This window comes from Lissotriton helveticus, chromosome 5_1, assembly GCF_964261635.1.
Source record: "Lissotriton helveticus chromosome 5_1, aLisHel1.1, whole genome shotgun sequence".
In the NCBI taxonomy this organism is placed as follows: Eukaryota; Metazoa; Chordata; class Amphibia; order Caudata; family Salamandridae; genus Lissotriton; species Lissotriton helveticus.
The window spans coordinates 505,994,436-506,012,946 of record NC_136065.1 but is presented as its reverse complement, the minus strand read 5'-3'; positions in this window follow the sequence as shown (position 1 = coordinate 506,012,946).

Here is an 18,511-nt window from a genome sequence, read left to right as displayed (position 1 = left end):
CCCAGGTGAGTATGGTAAATAACGGGCAGGTGAACCTGCACGCTTTATCAGTTTCTTTTGGTAGCAGAGGTAAGGTTAGGGTTTAGTTAAGATAGGTAGTTAGTTTATTTTATTTTTTTTTTTAGGAGTTTGTAGAGCGCGCAGCTACCTCCGACGGAGGTGTCCCGGCGCTAAAGACAATATCTCGTGAGATTCAGAAGTGTACAGGAGAAAAGAATGGGTTAGATTAGGGAGAAGAGCCAGGTCTTAAGTTTTCTCTGAAACAAAGGCTCAGAGGTCAAGAATCTCAGTTCTGTAGGGAGGTGATTCCACAGTCTGGAGGTGGCTACTGCAAAGGCCCTTCCTCCCGTTCGTGCTAAGCGAAAACGGGGGCTGATCATAAGACGAAGATGGTTAGATCTAAGGTTTCGGGGTGCTTGTGAGATCTTCAGTCTATGTCTCAAGTAAATGGGGCCTCGACCATTAAGAGCTCTAAAAGCAAGGGTCAGGGATTTAAACTGAATGCGTAGTCTCACTGGGAGCCAATGGAGTTTGATCAGATGGGGTGTGATGGAATGACGATAGGGGATATTACAGATCAACCTGGCCGCTGAATTCTGTATTGTCTGTAGTTGATTTATGAGATACGCCGGGGCCCAATGTACAGACTATTAGCGTAGTCCAAATGGGAGGTGATGAGGGCATGGACTACTGTCTTGTGTGAGTCTAATGGTAGAAAAGGGATGATTTTTTTTATCATACGGAGCTTTCCAAAACAGGAAGATGTGACTTTATTAATTTGGGTCTTACAGGAGAGGGCGGTATCAAATTGGAAGCCCAGATTACGGGCAGCTTGGACAGGTAACGGGGGAGGATTTAATTCGGTCGGCCACCAGGGGCTAGGAGAGATGGGGGATTTCTGTTTAAAAAACAGGACTTCCGTCTTGTCTGTATTAAGCTTTAAATTGTTAGAGGACATCCAGGCGGCGATATTCACCATACAGTGGCAAAAGTTGTATAATGAGCTTTCAGAGTGATCCCTGAAGGAAAACACCAGCTGAGTGTCGTCAGCGTAAAAGATCACTCTGACGCCCCATGATTCCACCACTTTTGCCAGTGGCTTCAGGTATACATTGAACAGGAGCGGGCTAAGGGCAGAACCTTGTGGTACCCCCCAGGTCAACGGTTTCTTGGTAGAAAGGAAGGAGCCCAGCATCACTTGTTGGAATCTGTCCGTGAGGAATGATTTGACCCAAGCAAGAGGAGTCCCGCCAACTCCCACCTCTTGCAGGCGTGTGAGTAATGTGTCATGGGAGATGGTGTTGAATGCTGCGGATAGGTCGAGGAGGACCAACATGGCCTCCTCTCCCCTATCCGTGCACTCACGAATCGACTCGGACACTTCAAGTAGAGCTGACTCAGTACTGAAGTCCGGCCTGAATCCTGATTGGGAGTCATGGAGCAGCGAATTTGACTCCAAATAATTGGACAGCTGCTCTTGTACCGCCTTCTCGAGCACTTTGGCAGGCTTGGGTAGGAGTGAGATCGGTCGGTAGTTACTCAAGCATGTTGGATCGACACCTGCTTTTTTTTGGATGGGGATTAGCAATGCGTGTTTCCAAACGGAAGGGACAACACCTGAATATAGGGAGGAGTTCCAGATTTCAAGCAGGGGGTCAATAACTAGCGGAGTGATCTCATTCAGAATCAGAGCCGGGGCTGGGTCCAGTGGTGAGCCTGATTTACATTTTAAAAATAGATTCAGGGCGTGCTCCTTGGTGAGTGGTTTAAAAGTTGTAAGTGCTTTGGTGCAGGTAATATCAGGATCTGAGGTGCTTTCTGTACAATTCTGAAGGATTGTTTCCGTAATGTTGGCAATTTTTTCCGCAAAGAAATCTGATAAGTCTTCACTAAGTGTTTGGGAAGGGGAGCGGACATGGCAGTGGGATTAGTAAACTCTTTAACGATGTTAAAGAGGGCCTTAGTGGAATTTTTTGCGTTGGCAATAGTTTCTGCAAAATAAATACTCATGGTGTTACTTTTGAGTTTATGAAACTCTTTGAGGGCCTGTCTGTAAAGAGACTTGGTTGCAGGGTCATAGGTCCGACGCCATTGGCGCTCTACCTTTTTACATCTGCTTCTGTTTTCCCTTAATTCCAGGGTAAACCAGGGAGCTGACGGTTTTGATCTGCGGGAGGTAAGGGTCTGTAAGGGCGCGACTTTCTCAATGGCGGTCAAGAGATCTTTATTAAATGTAAGAACCGCCCCATTGAGATCGTCTGGGAGGGAATCTAAACTAATGTTGTACGAATGCGCTAGGGCAGTACATGAGATCTTGTGCCATTTTCTGCCTTGTGCTCTAATGGTAGATTCCTTCTTAAGAGGTTGGGATAGAGACACCTCGAATAGAATCAGTGAATGGTCAGACCACGTCAGAGGTGTAGAAGGAAGGATTTTCAGCTTCGTGCAGTTGGAGAAGATTAGATCAAGGGTATGTCCCGCAACATGTGTGGGGCCCCTTACCCCTTGTGTTAGATTCATGCTTTGCATGGAGTCTAGGAGATGGGTGGCACGACTGCAGTCACTTACATCCACATGGTGGTTAAAATCTCCCAATACCGTTAAATGGGGATGTTTAAGAGACAGATCTGCGGTAACTGCCAGTAGTTCAGAGATGGCAGACTGTGGGGTATTAGGGGGGCAGTAGACCAGAATTCCGGATAGGATGGCTGTAGTAGTGTCCGAAACGGAGAAATATAGTGCCTCTATGGGCCCTATGTTCGTAATTTTTCTCGACGTGATCGTCAGGTGAGTCTGTAAGATTACCGCGATTCCGCCTCCCTTCTTAGAACCTTCGCGGCTTAAACCTGTAAGGCGGTAGCCCGAGGGCACGGCAAGGGTAATATCAGGGTTGGAGGAGTCCTTAATCCATGTCTCAGTTAGGAACAACAGGTCCCATGACATGGAAGACAACAGCAGCCAGATGTCGCTAGCGTGGCATGGTAAGGAGCGACAGTTCAACAGTCCCATAGAGTATGTTTATATGGGTGTGGGATGACTGACTAATGAGTCGTAGGGACAGTTTGTGTAAGGGGAAAAGGTGAAAGAGCAGTTATGGCATTTAAACAGGAGAGGGCAAGTCAGAGAGAGGTTGCACGGAGTAGAGGAAGTGCAAGATGTCTTTCCTAGGTCAATAAGCTGTGACCTAGTCCAGAATTGCCTCTGTGCGGGTAGAAAGCCGGCAGCATGGCTGGCCCTAGGCCCGGAACTGGCGCGGACGGGCGCAGACGGGCTTGCCTTTGGCGCGCAGACGGCGCGCCCGCTACGCTCGTCCGCTGCACTCCGGAAGATGCACATGATTTGTAAGAGATGGAGGACGGCAGGAGGGCGTGGCCTCCGAAAAGGGGCGTGGCCTGAAGGTGCGCCGGTAATGGCGGCAATGAAGTTTGTTTAAGCTCCCGCAGCAGCGCTAGGATCCGCTGCGCAGGGCTAGTCAGGAGCGTGCTGAAGCCTCGATCCAATGTCAGGAATGGAGGTCAGGTAGGTTAAGTTAAAAACACAACACAAACAGTGACTCTCAAAGTTATTTAAAAAAGATAGGTGGTCGTGCTCCCGGCTTCCGCCTCAGGAGATTCAGTCTCTATGTGACGCTTGCCGTCAGCGTCCTTTAAAAGATCTGGGCGGGGGGCGTGGCCTCTCAAAAGGGGCGTGGCCTGAGGGTGCGCCGATAATGGCGGCAATGAAGTTTGTTTAAGCTCCCGCGGCAGCGCTAAGATCCGCTGCGCGGGCTAGTCAGGAGCATGCTGAAGCCTCGATCCAATGTCAGGAATGGAGGTCAGGTAGGTTAAGTTAAAAACACAACACAAACAGTGACTCTTACAGTTATTTAAAAAAGATAGGTGGTCGTGCTCCCGGCTTCCGCCTCAGGAGATTCAGTCTCTATGTGGCGCTTGCCGTCAGCGTCCTTTAAAAGATCTGGACGGGGGCGTGGCCTCCGAAAAGGGGCGTGGCCTAAGGGTGCACCGGTAATGGTGGCAATGAAGTTTGTTTATGCTCCCGCGGCAGCGCTAGGATCCGCTGCGCGGGCTAGCCAGGAGCGTGCTGAATCCTCGATCCAATGTCAGGAATGGAGGTCAGGTAGGTTAAGTTAAAAACACAAACAGTGACTCTCAAAGTTATTTAAAAAAGATAGGTGGTCGTGCTCCCGGCTTCCGCCTCAGGAGATTCAGTCTCTATGTGGCGCTTGCCGGCAGCGTCCTTTAAAAGATCTGGACGGGGGCGTGGCCTACGAAAAGGGGCGTGGCCTGAGGGTGCGCCGGTAACGGCGGCAATTAAGTTTGTTTATGCTCCCGCGGCAGCGCTAGGATCCGCTGCGCGGGCTAGCCAGGAGCGTGCTGAAGCCTTGATCCAATGTCAGGAATGGAGGTCAGGTAGGTTAAGTTAAAAACACAACACAAACAGTGACTCTCAAAGTTATTTAAAAAAGATAGGTGGTTGTGCTCCCGGCTTCCGCCTCAGGAGATTCAGTGCGGCCGCCCGCGCATGCGCATTTCTCGCAAGAAATGCGCATGTGCGGGTGCCCGCGCATGCGCATTAGTATCCAAGATGCGCGCGCCGGTGGCGCGATGACGAGAGGGAGCCCCCGGGGACGCGGCGGACAAGGTAACTGGTTTTATAATTCATTTATAATGTCATTTAAGCATTTAGGGAGGGCGGGAGGGAGGCGGGTGACGCGTAGTGGGGCTACGCGAAATGCGTGGGTGGGCGTAGTTTTTTGCCCACTTCGCGTAGCTTCGCGAAGCCCCACTACGCCCATTACGCCCCGGGTTAGTTGAGACAGCGGGTGTGTAGCTGAGATAGTAATTATAAAGGATGGGTGTGTACAGGAGCGTGAGACTTAGTCTCACGAGAAAAAACGTGCAATTATTGGTTGGATTTATTTGAATTCTAAATTTTGATTGGTCACTGAAAAATAAGAGATGTGCTGGTATTGGAAGTAAACAAATTAAGCATTATCCTAAACAGATTTGCATTTAAATTATATGTGGCACATAGGTCCGATTGTAGGAGGTAGACCCGATAGGAAATATCTAGGGTTTGCGCAAAAACAGTATATAAGAGGAACACCTTATATCATGTACGTAGAGAAAAGAAAAATGTCATTCACTAAAAGAATTAAGAAATATTTCAAGAAAGATAAAGCAATTAAAACAAGAGAAGGGATTATTATTCCACCAAATACGCCTGTATCATACATGATGGTAGAAAGGGGTTATCACACTTGTATGTGGTTAGAAAATTGGATGGAGCACACAAAAGATGATACTATAGCACAAGTAAAATCAGTTTTCTAGATGTAGAACTGTATGTTGAAGGTGACAGTATTATGAGTAAATTGTACAGAAAAGGTACTGCCTCTAATTCAATACTCAGAGCAGACAGTGCCCATTCGACCTCAGTGACCAAGGGTATCCCATATGGGGACATTATTAGAATAGGAAGGAACTGTAGCAAGGATGAGGATTTTCATAAAGAATTAGACCAATTACAGCATAGACTACAACAGAGGGGCTACAAACACCGGGACCTTTTGAAAGCTAGGACAAGAATTGTGCAAGTTGAAAGAAAATCAACTTTAGAGCAAAAGAGAAGGGATAATGCCAGAGAACGGCTGGCTTTTGTGCCTACTTTCTGTGCTCAAAAGGATTTAATATACAAAGCTCTGGGAAAGAATTGGGACCTGGTAAAGGGAGTGCCAGGCTTATTACCATTGATTAGTGAGAAACCCGGACTAATTTATAAAAGAAGTCCAACCATCAAGGAGTTGGTCACCCGTAACTACCTTGAACCATTGCCAGCAGGAAATTTGACTTGGCTTCCTAGATCACCGAAAGGTTTTTATACTTGTGGCTCATGCAATGTTTGTGACATCGGTTTAAATAGAACGAAGGATTTTGTATTCATCACAACATGTAGATACACTATCAATGAGTTTATTAACTGTAACTGTACTGGAGTTGTATATGCAATTATATGCAACTGTAACAAAGTTTACATTGGCAGCACGAAACGCATGTTGAAGCTAAGGATACAAGAGCATAAACGTGCCATTTCGAACTTAGATGACAGCTCACCCTTGTACCAACACATTAGGGACAATCACTCATTACAGAAGAACATACATTTTCATGGGATTCAGAAAATTACCCGAGAAAGAGAGGAGGGAACTGGATCTTAGAATTAAGACAACAGGAAGCCAAATGGATCAGTAGGTGCAGGTCTGCTACAGTTGGTTTGAACCGTGAAACAGAGCTTCATAACTTTCTTTGATTTATCGTTTTAAATCATATTCTGTGTCACTTTCCTATGGATAACAATATGTAGTTGGTGTCGTATCAGCTTAATGATTGAATTGCATTTAGTGATTGGACAGTAGAATATATCATGTTTGCAGGCTGTGATATTTGATAGGTTGTTCCATTCTCAGATAAATATCTGGGAGTGATGTCTTTTCTCTTTTTCTGGTTTTTTCTCATGATTGATGGATTTGATTATTTTTCCTACAGTTTGTACAAGACTCACTGGACCTTGCCTTGAGACTTGTTATACTTAAACGTAGTTTTCACTAGACGTGGTTGATATGAAGCAGACATTGCTATATTCTTAGAGTTTCACAACCAGTATTGGAATGCGTGGTTTCAACTGAACTTGTTCTGATTGGATACCGATTCATTTTCGGGACTGAAAGCTTTACGCGAGTTTGAGCGCATGGGTAAAAGAATGAAGCACGCAGATTGGACAAGGATTTATTTCCGGTATTGAAAAAAACAATGAACCAGTTAGGGAACAGGCATCGTTCCGCGAGCGTTGTATCGGATCGGCCAAATTTTTACTTGATACGCTACATCGGAGATCAGTTTCCCAACCAGGATTGGAATGAATGTGGATAATCCTTAGTAATTTAAGTTTTTTTCACTTCTTCCTATTGTAATGATTTGCGCAGTATTTTGTAGATTTACTAAACTATGTAGGAAGGGGTGAGTTTAAATTTAGAGTTGGTTTAACAAACATGTTTATACTGAACTTCTTTCGGATTGGTTACCGGTTAATTTCCGGGTATGCTCGCATGACGTGAGTCAGGGGATTAAGGCGCGCCTGTCCTAGAATGGAGCACACTGATGGCCAAAGGTTAATTTCCGGTATGAAGGAACACAGAGGACCAGATAGGGAACAGGCTTCGTTCCACGAACGTTGTTGCGTAGTGGCCGAACTTTTACTTGACACGCTAGCTTGAAGATTATTGGTTGTTACTTATGCGGACCGGATGGGACACTATTTTGAAGTAATTACTCAGGGGCGTAGATGTTTTCTGATTGGATTAGACTGGGTTTATAAGCTAGGGCTCAGCGCATACTCGATTGTGCAGCAGGTTTATCACGACCCGTCGACGCCGCAGCAGCTTATTTTACCGCTCTTCCACACTACTAAAAACAGGTGAGACTTCAAATGAGTCTTGTGTCTATGTGAATTAGTTTAGATGTTTAGTTTTACTTGGAGTAGATATACTAATAGTAGGTTTCTTTCACCTTTTTAGATTTACATGAAATTATCTTTCAAGAGATACAAGGAGACTTTTATTGGGCCTTTTTTTTCAAGGAACAGATTTATATAGGTAATACGAATTCAACTGATCAAAATTAATGGGGTTTTTGATATGATGGTGGAAACATTAGATAATGGCGTAATGCATAAGGGATATGGTATTTGGGCAATAAGGAGAATGTACTCCTGGGTATATAGATTGACAATGGTATAGGTGCATGTCATCTGGTTGATCTATAGGACACTGATAGTATATATATTTTTTAAATCACAGGCCCTGCAAGAAACTGGGACCTTCTTTATCTGTATGAAGGGAGATACAGTTTCACAACGTTTAATGATTGATAACACATATTAGGTATGTTTCTTTCATTTTTTCCAGGTTGTACAGGGATGTTTTGTAAACTATGTAACCAAAAAGATTATGTATGTTGTATGATTCTTATTTTGTACCAATTTGAGAAATTTTTACGGAAATCTCTTTAGTTGGTGGTGCCTCCAGATGGAGTATTAATCATACACAGATTGTTAAATAGACAGGATACTATTGTGTTTTTTTCTTTTCAACTATGGTCAAATCTAATAACAACATGTGAACTTGGATAATGTAATTTTTATGACATATTCTTTTTTGTACTACGAGGATTGTGAAAATGTTTATGTTTGAATTTTTGTTGCTTTAAATTGATTTATTGTTTTGTTACTTTCACAGCCCTGATGATGTCCCTTTGGGGACGAAACGCGTAGGCTGTTTTTGCTTCTTTTCCTCTACAAGAAAACTATTGAATCACATCCTCAGATTGGATTATTGATATTGGCATATATTGGCATCCTCAGATTGGATTATTGATATTGGACTGAATTACTTTTTCTGTTGGAAAATGAACTTTTTGTTACGAAGTTGAAAAAATAAAAAAATATGGACTGTTGACCTTTTACTTTGTAAATTTGGCACTCCTTCCTTTATAATTTAGACAAAAGATGATGATGTTTTAGCATTTCCAGAAAATGGTACGTTTAATGGCAGAGTTTTGTACAATTTGAGAACTCGCATGAATGAATTAGATCCCAGACCTAGATTAACGCAGTATGAGGCATTGGAGGAATGGGAAACTGAGGCTTTTGAGCGTGATAGACGCAGAAGTAACAGGAATTGGAGTAAGTCTTATCCCCGATTTCCAAAAGAGACAAGAGACCAACACATGAAACAATGGAGACAGTCCATGTTAGTGGAAGGATTATATCCTGTAATAACTTTAGAAGAACCTACAGGAAGTAAAAAGACTGAGAAAACAAAACATTTAATGACTAGTTGTGAGTCAGATGATGATTATTTGAAATTAATTCGTACTTGTATAGCGCACTTATACCCTGAGCTGTCTTGGCGCTGTACACATACCGCTGTGGAAATCTTCCTGGTTTTTCCCTGTGAAATGCCCACTCCTGGGCACCCCCAAGGTGAAGCCAGGCATCCCAGCGCTGTTGGGGACGTTGTAGAGATTAAGCAAGTATTGCCCAGAGATGCAGAGTGGGACCCAGGATTAGAATAGGCACCGAGGCGAGAATTATCAGGTCTGTGGAAATTGAGCCCAAGAGCCGCCGAGGCGGGAATTGAACCCTGGTCCCGGGCCAGACCTCTGCACCAGGGTCTGCCGCTCTAACCATTGAGCCACACTTCTCCACGAGGAGGATTTAATGATGAAAAATCCACCACCTTATAAAGAGGAGACAAGCACAGTTAATCCAAATGCTCCGTTCCTGAAACCACCTCTGATTCCACAAATGGTACATGAGACTTTGTTAGAAAAAGTACTACAAACAGGGAAAGAGACACATTAAATAAACAAAGAAGTGAGGTGATTCAGACATTTTCCCAATTAAATACAAGTCCTGAAGCCCTAACAATTCCGGTAACTATTGGCCCACTTGTTCCTTTGTACGGAGATAAGCAGACTAGTCCTAAAACTCCCGTTCTGACTACACCTGTAGTTCAGCCAAGAAAAGAACCTTTAATAGTTGATGATCAAGCGAGTGAATGTGAGTCAGTGATTTCCCTGATGGATTTGCCAATAAGAGAACCAGTGAGTGACTCGGTCAGGAAAACCACTCCTATAAATTCCATGGAAGTACAAATGGAGACATCCTCAGGTACAAGAAGTGCCACAGTAGTAACCTCAGAAGAAATAGAGAGATGGACACGAGAAATAGAGAAACCAAAGTCACAGCCAAAGATATTGGACATATTCAAATTAACAGTCAAATTAGAGGAAATGATGGGAAACATCCTTTACAACGCAACTTTTACTCCGCACTACCATTACGACGCAACTATTACAACGCAAGTCATTACAACGACTTGCGCTGGAGGGCGCTCTATGATAGGGAACAGTTTAATTACTATCCAACACCTTCCCTACTATCCACGGGGACTATAGTTGGAATAGTAAATTAAACTATTCCACTATCCAGCGCCCCCCAACGCAAGTCGTTGTAACGACTTGCGTTGTAAAAGTTGCGTCGTAATGGCATGCGGAGTGAAAACATGCGTTGTAGTGTCATATATCCGAAATGATGGCTGGAAATGTGGGAATGGACAGGTTAAATACATTCAGTGAGGACAAATTGTTCATATGCAAAAGTATTACTAGAAATACAAGAGTGTTTCATGAAAATTTAATGGATATGGCAGCTAATATGGGAATTGACATTGGCAAATATAAAGTGTTACAGAAACCATATCGAGCTGAATTTTCTGATAAAGATTTGGAAAATATGAATGTGTCAGGTAGAAAAGTACAAATTAGGGAACTTATGGCATTATTGCAGAAATAGGGTGACATAGAAAAATAGAAAACTAGGTGGGCAAAGAAAAAAGAAGAGGCTTGGTCAAAACAAACTGCATCCGAATATGTGGTAAAAGAATCAGACAAGGTGGAAAGGTTATGTCCCATGAGACGGGTACCAGGTGAAGGTTATGTACATGCCCAATGGTCCCAACAGGATATTTTGTCATTTACAAATGATTTCCCAAAACTTCGAGAATGGTACAGACAAGTCGAGAGATTTGTGAAGGTTTCAAAATGTCTTTTGAAAGATTTAAATGGATTATTTGACATTTTTGTTCCTGTAGATTTGTGGACAGAATGTAAAATTGCAATTGATTGGCCTAGTGATGAGTACCCTAGAGACCCAAAGACAGGGGCACCTTCTGATGAAGTTATGAAGAAATACAACCAGGTAATACTCTACCTAAAAGGGAAGGTGCCTGCAAAAGAGACTGAGTGGACTAGAATAGAAAGAACCACTCAGAATAAAGATGAATCTGTGCATGCATGTTATGAACGCCTGTTACAAGTATTCAAACAGTATAATGGTTTGGATAATATCGATATGAAAGACATGACGCATTTCATCTATCGGTTTGTGTCAGGATTAAGGCCAGAAATTTCGCAATGGATTAAAGATCATAAAATTTGCTGGAAGGCCAAGCCGATTGATGAAATCCTTAAATATGCAAAATATTGTGAAGATGAACTCGACAATAAACATAAAGAATTAAAGGAAAAAGTAATGTGGGCACAAGTGAAATTAGAAGAGCAACAGGAGCTTCAATTGAGCCAAAAAAACAATAACCAGACTCAAGGTGATGTTAATGGGGGTAATAATAAACAACAGAAGTGCACGTGCCGTGCTTGACTTGACCTGGATTATTTATCCTCAAAACATATGAACTAGAACATCATGTTTTATGTGATTTATCACTTCATTTTTATTAAAGTTTTAATTGTATTTATATTTTACCTTTGTTTTTGGTCTCTTAGTTTGCCAAATTCACATTTTTACAACCTTATATATACAAAAAATACATTTATATTTACAAAAACAACAAATAATTTCAATATGCACTTTAAAAAATATTGATCAGTCAGACCACCATTCATTCATCAGACATACCAACACAAACAACAATAACAATTTATTTGTAAACAGATACCGGAATCAAAATATTCACAGTAAAGCCCTAGGTAACTAATAATCTCGAAAGGAGATAAAGGTTCCACAATCTTTTGGAAAACACTTTTGAAATTTGGGCTTATTGAAAGGTCAATAATCCAGGTCAAGTCAAGCACGGCACGTGCACTTCTGTTGTTTATTATTAGCTTGTGGCAAGCTGTGCCGTTGGGAGCCCAGACCCAGTGGTGGTTGTTCGTTAATGGGGGTAAGCCAAGGGGAAAATTGAATAGAGAAGAAGCCAAAAAGAAATTTCCTTGTCACAGGTGCAGCAAGTTGGGGCACTGGAAGAACGAGTTTAAGGCTGTGTAAAATAACACTGTCCTAACTAATGATTTGAATCCACAGACGCAGAATGAGGTGCCACGGAAGCAACAGCAATAGGTAATACAAAACCAGTTACCCCTTGCACCTATGCCAAATTTTAAGAGCAAAGCACATCAGAGTGTGGATACCACAAATTGGAAGGGAAGTGAAAGGAGAGACACAGCAACATCACAATTTCTTTTGAGTGATACGTTTTTCAGTGAGGACACATACTGACGGTGCCTGAGAGGGAAGGACGAGAAGTGCGTACTTGGCGCCTCCTTGCCGGTAGATCAGTCAGGTCCATACATTGAAGGAAAGGTTAAAGGAAATGATGTCACCTTTCTATTGGACACTGGTGCTACCCGTTCTACTGTGTGAACAGCAGACGTTCCAAACCTACCCCTCTCGGGAGAAACGATCCAAGTAGTGGGCGTTTCTAATAAACAAATTAGTACCCCAGTTACAGAACCAATGGAAATTAGAATAGGTAATTTTAAAGAAATGCACAGATTTGTTGTGTGTTATTCAAGTCCAGTAAACCTGTTAGGCAGAGACTTATTGTGCAAAATGAATTGCACCATCTTTTGCACCCCAATTAGTGCTGAAATTCAAACCCCAGACGAAGAAGGATTTTATAAATTACTGTTAGCAAAACAGGAAACTGAAAATAATACATTGACCATTGAAGATATACCAAAAGAGTTACAAGACTTTGTAAATCCTAATGTATGGGATTTTACTGGAAAAGATGTAGGATTAATGGCAAATGTCGATCCAATAAAAGTGACAGAAAAGGAAGGTGCAGTTTACCCAAATATTCAACAGTACAAAATGAGCCCAGAGATAAAAGCAGGTGTTGCAGCAGAAATAAAGCGTTTGGTTGAAACAGGCATTTTACAAGAAATAATGAGCAGACCCTGTAATTCGCCCATAATTGGCATAAAAAACGAATGACAAGTACAGGGTCGTACAGGACCTGAGAAGAGTCAATAAGATTGTTGTCCCATGCTGTCCAGTTGTGCCAAATCCTGCAGTGATTCTGTATCAGGTACCGTGGGAGGCTGGATGGTTTACCGTGATAGATTTGTGTCACACATTTTTCTCGATTCCATTGCACCCAGATAGTAAATTTCTTCTTTCTTTTGAATTCTACAGTCATGTGTACATCTGGAACCGCGTTCCTCAGGGGTATACAGAGAGTCCATCGATTTTTAATCAGATTTCAAAAAAGTGCCTTGAGTCTTTGGTGCTGCCCGGACAGTCAGTCCTGGTCCAGTATATAGACGACCTATTGGTGGTGTCTAAAACTCGAAATGTCTGTGTTGTTGATACCATTGCCTTACTGAATCATTTAGGTGAAGGAGGGCATAAAGTGTCACCTGAGAAATTACAGTTTTGCACCACATCAGTGAAATATCTGGGGCACCAGATAGAAAGAGGTGTCAGAAGGGTTACCTCAGAAAGAATCAGAATAATCAAAAACATGAATTTACCTCAAACTCAGAAAGAGATCAGAATGTTTCTTGGAGTTGTAGGTTACTGGAGGCAATGGATTGTGGGATTTGCAGTCCTAGAAAAACCATTGATACAAATGATAAAGAAAAGAGAAAAAGACCCAGTGGAATGGGATGATGAAAGAATGACTGCTTTCTTGAAACTACGAGAATGTCTGTGTATAGCTCCAGCATTAGGGATGCCTGACTATTCTAATGATTTTGCACTATTCTGTGACACACAAGATAATTGTGCACTTTCAGTTTTGACCAAAACTCACGGTATGATGAGACATCCTGTGGCATATTTTTCTTCCACACTAGACCCAGTGGCATCTGCATTGCCAGGATGCCTGAAAGCAGTAGCTGCAACCTGCATGAGCATTGAGCAAAGTGAGTCCATTGTTATGGGACATCCAGTGACAGTGTATGTTCCACACACAGTTGTGATTTTGTTAAGAAGGACCAAGACTCAGTACCTCACTCCTAGTTGGCTGACTAAGTACGAGCGAATTATTGTAGGTGCAGGAAATGTAACCATTGCCAGATGTAATTTTTGGAACCCAGCAGCACTGCTACCTGATTCACACTTTGCGGAAGTGAAGGGAGAAGTCGAACATGATTGTATCGACCTGACTGAATACAGTACAAAACCACGTCCAGACATAAGAGAAGAGCCATTAATTGATTCTGAATATGAGCTATTTATAGATGGCTCATGCATGAGACATGAAGAAGGAGGTTTGAGTGCTGCCTATGCAGTGTGCACATTGGGGGGTCCAGTTGAAGCATACTATTTACCTGGAGTCAAGTCTGCACAAGTAGCTGAATTGATTGCATTAACAAAAGCCTGCAAATTTAGGAAAAATTGGAAAGTAACCATATACACTGATAGCCAGTATGGTTACGGGATTGTGCACGACTATGGCCAATTATGGATGCCAAGGGAGTTTCTGACTTCTTCAGGTACTCCTATTAAAAATGGTAATTATGTAAAAGATTTGCTTGAAGCAATCCAATTGCCAAAAGAAGTGGCTGTGGTCAAGTGTGCTGCTCACCAATCTGGAAATGACAAAGTGACAGCTGGTAACCGAAACGCTGACCAGTTAGCCCAACATTGTGCCAAATTTAGAATGGCTGTAAACAAGAAAATTGGAAACAGCTGCCAACTTATGTTGCTTGAAAGTGTGAAAATGTGGGAGGAAGTGAGAGATTTGCAAAATGAAGCAGAACCAAAAGAAAAGGAAGAGTGTAGATAAATAGGTTGTCAGAGAAGGGTTGAAGATGGTGTCATTGTTTACCTTGATGGTAGGCCTGTGTTACCAGACTGTATGCTTTCTCCTATGGCTAGGATGTTCCACGGAGATTCCCATTTAGGGTGAGATGCCATAATTAGGTTGTTCAGACAGAGTTGGTTCAATGTGAGGTTCAGGAATGTAGCAGAGAGTCTTTGCCATTGGTGTCTTGTTTGCCAACAAATGAATCCTGGGAAGAAAACTGTAGTGTTACCAGGAAAGATTGGGAAGGCAGAGGGTACCCTTCATACAATTACAGATTGATTTCATTCAGTTACCCCCTTGTCGAGGACTAATATACATTCTTGTCATTGTCTGCCTTTTTTCAAAAGGGGTGGAAGCTTACCCCACACATAGGAATGATAGCATCACTGTAGCCAAACTCCTACTCAGAGAACTCACACCTAGGTTCGGTTTTCCAGTAACAATTGAATCAGACCGAGGATGTCATTTTAATAATGAAATACTTGGCCTAATCTGTAAAGCATTCAATGTTAAGCAAAAGCTGCACTGTGCATACCACCCAGAGACTTCTGGAGTGGTAGAACAACTGAATGGCACAATCAAGTCAAGATTGGGAAAGATGTATGAATCTATCCAATTAGACTGGCCAGATACTTTACCTCTTGTTCGGATGGGACTCAGAAGTATTCCCGACCTGAACACAGGCTTGAGTCCTCGTGAAATACTAATGGGAAGAGCAATTAGGCAAGCATGGGTGCCAGGACACATGCTGATAAATATATCTGATGATTTAGTACTGGAGTACTGCAAAGAACTGGCTGACCAAGTGTGTTCTATCTCTCACCAGGTTGAAGAAGACGCTGTTGCCAGACAAGCAACTCCAGCACATGACCTGAACCCAGGTGATTGGGTAGTGTTAAAGAAACACACTCGAAAATCTTGCCTTGCACCGAGGTGAGGAAAACCACGACAAGTAATTTTGGTTACCACCACAGCTGTAAAGTGTGAAGGAGTTCCACACTGGGTCCATGCCAGTCACACAAAAAGAGTAACTGAACCTGATGAAACTGAAGCTGAAGATTGTGCAGCTGAGGGGTCTCAAGATGTCGATCCTGAAGTAGCTGAAGAGGAACAACCAAGCACCAGTCAAGATGATTGGATTCCAGTAGTTAACATACCTGCAGAATACGTGAGAACCAGAAGTCAAAATTATCTAGAGAGTCAGAGTGATACTGAGGATGAGATAGGTCTAGAAGAACGTACTCAGATTACAGAAATCCAAGCTAACAGTAATTCTGAGGAGGACCAGATAGGGAAAGATAAATATACCCACATAATCGACATTTCAACAAGAACTCCAGAGTCTGACAGATAGATATTAGGGCGGAAGCTCAGGCAGAAGAAAATCAAGAGTTCGAAGAGCTTGAGCAGGACCAGATAGGAGTAGAAATATGTGTTCAGGAGTAAGAAGGTGAATCAAATCAAAGTCAATTTCAGCAAACACCTGAACAAGGCCAGATTAGTAACCAGGCAGAAGAGACAGAAATAAGACCTGGACCTAGTCAGATAGAGAGGGATACAGAAGACAGCATTGAAATAGATGTGCCACAACTGAATGAAAATTAAAGAGCACTGGAAGAAGGCCAGAGCACAGTGCCAGCTAAAAGACTTAGAAAAGGAGACAAGTGGCCTAGGTTTGTCAAAAAATTTAAATTTCGTCTAAAGACAATCAATGAAGAACCAGAACAAGTAAATGAAATAACAAGTCAAACTGAACAATCAACAGTACAACCAAGAAGAAGTCCACGACTGAAAAGGCTGAATAACAAATTCAGAGGCCCTGAATGGACTTACATTGTCCTTGAAGATTTGGAAATCTTTGAAATATGTGATGATGAATTAATTGTTGATCAGACTGACGGAGAAATGAGACCCACTTGAAAATTTCACAGGTTAAAAGACTGTGTAAAAGCTAAAAAGAGGGGTTAAGTCTCCTTAGTCAGAAATGGCTGATCATACTGTTAATAGAAGACCGAAAATAAACTGTCTAAAAACATGCTGTAGAATAAGCACATGTAGTATAGTGATAGTACTTATAGTATGGTTAGTACTGACAATAGCTATTCCTTACATAATGAGTAGAGACATGAAGAATAATTCTAATGAGCTACAAACGATAGATACACCTAGAAGAAGAGATACACAAGAGAAAGCACTTAGTATTAAACAACAGAAGGTAGATTGAGAAACATCAGATGAGGAAGGACTACATTATACTGGAATTAAAAACAGAACTCACTTAAATGTATTTCCAAACCTATTAGTACACTATGTAGAAGCTTTGGAAATAAGAAGATTGCTATGTTTGTATGAAGTTACCTACTTCGGTAGCCGAAGGTGTGACTTACCATCATTTACCACTAACATATGTTATTTCATGTAGTATTTTAGCTAGTTTATTCTATAAGAAAGGACCTTTGCAGTATTACTATTCTAATTCATATGTGATATTTTCTGAACTTCCTATACGTAGTAACCTGAATCCTGTACATACTAAGAGTGATGTAACACGTTATATGGGTGAATACTTTCTAACTATAGATGCAATAGATATAGCTGAAGCACACAATAATAATTTAACATGCTTATTACAAGAAAAAGAGAAAATATTTTTGAACATGGTTGAGAAAAGGAGAGAGAATTTCCAAAGAAAGGCAAATGATAAGAATCATAAAATTCCTAAATGGGCTGAAAATATAGGGTTCACCCCAAATGGCAAGACTCATGCTGCTAAGTTGCTGGATTTCGAAAAGAAGGGGAAATTCTGTCTCCACAGGGAAAGAACGAGTTATTATAACAATATATTCATTGGTTTCAGTGAATGTGAAAAAAATGATAAGGTAATTGGGGGTTGGGGTTTCAAAGATGGACTAAACCTGTGTTTCCTGGAATTTATTTTATATGCGGAAACAAAGCTTATTACAAACTGCCAGATCATTGGTATGGGAGCTGTTATTTTGGAATAGTCTTCCCAAAGATATATCATGTAAACAAAATCACTGGAAACAATGAAGAAACTAATGGATTAATACGTAGCAAAAGATCTAGTTTTGGAGAAATAGTGGTGATATATTTAGTGCATTGATACCTACAGTGGGAGTGGCTCTGCATACACAAAGAATCTGCAAATTGTCAACAGTAGTGGATCGGTTATCAACTGATACTGCTGGGGGGTTTTTAATGGTCAATACCGAATTGGTTGCGATCAGATCAATGGTTTTACAAAATCGACTTGCTCTTGATACATTATTAGCAAAAGAGGGCGGAGTCTGTAGAATGTTAAAAGCGCAACATTGTTGCACTTACATACCTGACAAAAGTGTTGAAATTAAAAGGTATGTAAGAAATATTACTAATTTGGAAAAAGAGCTTAAACCACTGGAGGTTGATAGTGCATGGAAGAGACTTACCGATGGTCTCTCCTCTATAGGTAGTTGGCTTTCTAATGTAGGAAAAAGTTTTGTAGATAGAATACTGATGCCAATGGTGGGAATAGGCTTACTGATTTTAGGGATAATAATTTGTTGCAAATGTCGGAAGCACAAAAAGACATATACAGTGAATAGGAGAGGGAAAAAGAGAAATATTGATGAGCTTGAATTAGAAGAGTTGAATGAAAATATACCCAAGAAAGTGAAAAACTTTCACACAAACAATGAAAAGAAACAAAATAGAAAGTTTGAAGAAATTGAGCTGGGTGAAATGTGAAAAGTTGGCATCTGTTTCATTAATTGGTGATGATATAAAATATCATCAAAGCGGGGATTGATGGAGCAAGGATTTGCACGTAATGCGAAT